Source organism: Triticum dicoccoides, chromosome 1B (genome assembly GCF_002162155.2).
Source record: "Triticum dicoccoides isolate Atlit2015 ecotype Zavitan chromosome 1B, WEW_v2.0, whole genome shotgun sequence".
Lineage (NCBI taxonomy): Eukaryota > Viridiplantae > Streptophyta > Magnoliopsida > Poales > Poaceae > Triticum > Triticum dicoccoides.
In genome coordinates, this window is record NC_041381.1 from 611,971,412 (window position 1) to 611,976,279 (window position 4,868).

Genomic DNA, 4,868 nt, shown 5'->3' on the forward strand with positions numbered 1-4,868 from the left:
GAAAAGGGCTAATGTGTGGGCGTTTTTTTACGCGTTAGAGCGATATAAGGAAGGGGGAATTTTTTTTGACCATTGCCCAAATTAAGAACAAACAAAAAAAGGGCAAGAATCAGACAAATATTTTGCACATAACACCACGTGATACAAAATGACATGACACAAATTGGACTTACATGACACAAGTTCGACTTACCCGCGAACCAACTTGTGGTTGGATGGTTAGAGGAATTGTGGTATCCCCTGCCCATCAGGGTTTAAATTCTGATGCTCGCATTTATTCCTGGATTTATTTCAGGATTTTCGGCGATGGGCATTCAGTGGGAGGAGACTTTCCCGTCGACGATGAGGTGCTGATGTTCAAAAAAAAAGTACGACTAACCCGAATGAAAGACAACTGATTGTCTAATAGACATTAAAAAAAGTGCATATACACACATGCAATGATCTCAAAACACGTGAACAACAGTACTGTTCACTTATTTAGACACACACATATGGAGATAAAAACCTTGACACGAGTCAGTTGATGGGCACAGGCTCACCGTTCCACTCTTTCAGGCACTTAAGCATGGGGTCGATGAGCTTGCCTTGGCTGACCCCCACGAACACCTTGTCACACTCTTCGTCAAGCGCGAGAAGCTTCTCCCCGGTTAGAAACACGCATCCGAGTTCCTCACCAGCAAACTGATAGAGTGGGAATGACATTCTCCCCTTGATCATGTTTGATATGGGTGCACTGCCCATCTCCATGGCCACACGTGCCGCTTCGACCTCCCGTGGCAACGCTATCACTAGCTCCTCCTCCAGCTTACTGATTGTGGACAACACCTCGTCGTCAGTGCTCTTGCTACCAAGAGCGTGCTCAAGGAGCACACTGCGCAGCTTGTGCATCACGGGGTAGTTGGCGCTGCATGGGTTGTCAGCGTGCTTGAAAACGTCCACGCGGGCGACGGCGGCTGCGAGCTTCTTCTGAATACTGGTGGCGTCGACCACTTTCTTAGCAGCCTGCACCACTCATGTGTTGACAAAGATTTTGATGTTTTGCTCCAGGTGGCGAAGGTCGACAGCCTGGCAAAGTGCCACCAGGTACGTCGAGGACATGAGCTTCAGTATCTCCACCGCCTCCGCATTCTTCCTGGCTAAGAAAAGGCCGAGTGAGTTCACCCCCTGGTTGTGTTGCTCGGCGCTTTGGACATGGGTTGTCACCGGGTTGGCAAGGTACTAGAGCTCCGAGCAATAGGCGGCTATGGCGATCTCAATGCCTTTCAGACCATGTCTAAACTCGGGTCCCGACTGCTAGCCAGGTTTGACGTCATGCCATTGTTGTAGAACTCATTCACGAGCTCAGAGAACTGCTCGGACATAGGCTTCTCAATGCTGGCGATAGCAAGGCGGGTGTTGTCCATGGACACGCCGATGGGTGTTCCCTAGAAGTTACCACCATGGAGTGCTATGCCACGGTGCACATCAATGACTGGATTGTCACTCATAGAATTCACCTCACGCTCTATACACTTGGTAGCCGCCCGAATGACCTCGATCTGCGGGCCAAGCCACTGTGGTGCGGTGCGGATCGCATATCTATCTTGTTTTGGCTTGAGGTGTGGGTCCATGTTGTTCACCATCTTGCCATAGACCACGAACGGGCTGCCAGCTAGGATGTGCTCCATGATAGCCGCGGCCTCAATTGTGCCAGGGTGATGTTTCAACTTGTGGATTAGATTTTTTTAGAAAAGGAGGTTAACCCCCGGCCTCTGCATCATTCGATGCACACAGCCATTTTATTAAGAAAAGAGGTCCAAAAGTCTCCTGAGGTGGTCTCAAAAGATCATGAAGAAACAAATGCCACACGCGGCCAAAAAATAAAAAAGCCACAACCGGCTATAATATATCAAGATGTCTACACACCTAGCCTATTACTGGACCGCCATCCATATCGGTTGTATGTATCCCGTGCAACCGTTTCCCATTGGTTGCACCCAATAGCCATGTGTGCCTTGTGGTCCGTATGGCTCAGCAAGGACCACGTACGGATCCATGTAGACGCTCTAAAGATGACATGCAAAAAATTAGTAATGTTTTGTCTGTTAAAGGCAACATCATTCCGAAAATTCCATATCACCCAAAGCAACGCACATGCTCCAACTCTCATTTGTGCAGCTGTCTAAGGAACCACCCCATCCAGCCTGTCAGGAAAGAACTGTATATTGAAGTTGGCAGAGTGATGTTAAAAGCAACATGAATCGTTCTCCAAAGTAATCTAGCAATCGGACATTTAATAAGTAGATGTTCAATTGTTTCATTCTGGTCACAAAAGCAACATCGTTGACGCCCTTCCCAATTGCGTTTTGCTAGATTATCTTTGGTTAACATTACACCTTTGTGAACAAACCACATAAACACTTTTATTTTCAACGACACCTTAATTTTCCAGAAATGGCCCGACCTTGGGATGTCTCCAGTATTAATTAAATCATACATTGATTTAATCGTGAAAAGACCTGACCCCGTTAACTTCCAACTTATCGTGCCATTGGCATCCGAAAGATTAATCTCCATTAACCTACGCACAAGATGCATCCATGTATCCCAGCATGGACCCACAAGTGCCCGTCGAAATTGAATATTAAGGGAAATGGACTGCAATATAGACGCAACAGAAACTTCTTTCCGTTGTGCAATGTGATATGAAACTGGATACTGTAACGCTAATGGAGTGCCCCCAAACCAGGTATCCTCCCAGAATCGAGTTTGTTGCCCATTCCCCACTTTAAATGTCACTCTGTTAAAGAAAGAAACCTTCGTCCTCATAAATCCTTTCCAAAAAGGTAAGTCTGACGGCTATGCCGTTACCTGAGCCAAAGACTTAGCGTATAAGTATTTGTTTCGAAGTAACTGCGACCACACACCCTCAGTCTCCACTGAAAGGCGGTATAACCATTTGCTCAATAAGCACATATTCTTCACTTCTAAATTCTTGACACCCAATCCGCCCTGGTCATTTGGTCTACAAATCATCTCCCACTTGGCAAGCCTATACTTGGCCTTATTCTCATCAATTTGCCAAAAGAATCTGGATCGGTAGAAGTCTAATCTTTTCCATACTTCTACTGGTACTTCAAAGAAAGAGAGGAGGAACATCGGCATGCTCGTTAGCACCGGATTAATAAGAATTAGCCTTCCTCCGTACGATAAAATTTGCCTTTCCAGCAACTTAATTTCTTCTCAAACCGATCCTCAATGCATTTCCACTCTTTATTAGGAAGTTTGCAATGATGAATTGGTATCCCTAGTTACGTAAAGGGAAGCGCACCTAATTCACACCCGAACAACTGTCTATATCTTTCTTGCTCCTCCTTGGCGTGTCCAAAGCAGAACAATTCGCTCTTATTAAAATTAATCTTGAGTCCGGACAGTTGTTCGAATAAGCAAAGAACTAACTTCATGTTCCTTGCTTTCGCGAGGTCATGCTCCATGAAAATAATTGTGTCATCTGCGTATTGTAGGATAGATACCCCACCATCCACTAGATGTGGGATAAGACCACCTACCTGACCATCTTGTTTCGCTCTGTTAACAAGCACGGTTAACATATCAACCACAATATTTAAAAGGATCGGTGACATGGGATCGCCCTGTCTTAATCCTTTAAGCGTTTGAAAATAATGACCAATATCGTCATTAACTTTAATACCAACGCTACCTCCCTGCACAAAGGATTGGACCTGTTTTCTCTAGGCTTCGTCAAATCCTTTCATGTGCAAAGCTTGTTGCAAAAAAGACCACTTGACTTTATTGTAGGCCTTTTCAAAATCCACTTTGAAGATCACTCCATCAAGTTGGTCGGCAAACTCTGATTTGCCATACATTACCTCACAAAACATTACGGGAAAAACCTCAGATAGGACGGCGAAGATGTTGCAATCAAACAACACCGTGGCTGCAAGGGCGGCGGCCGCAGCCGTCCCACCTACAATGGCCAACCCCTTCGTGGGGTTCAGCTTGAAGAAGCCAATATCTATCCCGGCGATCTTGAATGCCTCGATGGCATCCACCTTCCTACCATCGTGGGTAAGTGCCTCTGCATTGGGGCGTCCAGTAAGGACACCGGTAATGTAAGCAAGAGGGACAACATCGCCACTCGCGGTGATGCTGCCCCGAAGGGGAATCCTTGGGTGTACTCCTTTGTTGATGAGCTTTATGATGGCCTCGAGGATCTCGAAGCGCATGCCGGAAAATCCCTGAAGGAGGGTGTTAATGCGCACCAGCATGGATGCACGTGTAACCTCGGACGGCAGCTCGTGGTCGCTGCCAGTGCCGAATATGTCAGCAATGAGATGCCTGCATGCATGGAAGAATAAGGTCAATGTCGACATACGGCCGGCCAACAGACTAATTTAATTCTTGTAATTTATATTTTACACAGAAGTCCAGATTTTTGGTTCGTACATATGGACTCACTTTTTATAACTTGGGAAATGATTTTGGTTTCAACAAATTTAGCCTTTCCAATTTCCATTAAGAGATGCATCCCAGCGTTGCAAGTACAGTGGGCAAAATTCAGAGATGCATCCTCCTCTGCTAATACAGTGGTGTCATCCCAGCGTTGGAACAAGCTTTGGGTGACAGCAAAGGCTCCATGAGGATCGGGGGCATATTTTTTTGCGGTGCAAGTTTGCAAAGAAGGTCTCTGGAGGGAACTGAATTTGGTAGAGGCGAGGCTTTTGCTACTGTCACAACCTAATGCTGCTGCTGTTATTGAAGCTATTTTTACACTTAATCCTGAGATGCAGCGGAGATTGGAGGTTCTTCTCTGGGATTGACGGACTACAAGGAATAAAATCAATGCTGGTGATAAGGCAAGGACT

General features: G+C 46.0%; 1 pseudogene; it reads right to left on the minus strand.

Moving 5' to 3' along the window:
• Nucleotides 1-519: 519 nt before the first annotated feature.
• On the minus strand, nt 520-4,376 carry LOC119310069 (annotated as a pseudogene).
• Between the last annotated feature and the right edge of the window lie 492 nt (nt 4,377-4,868).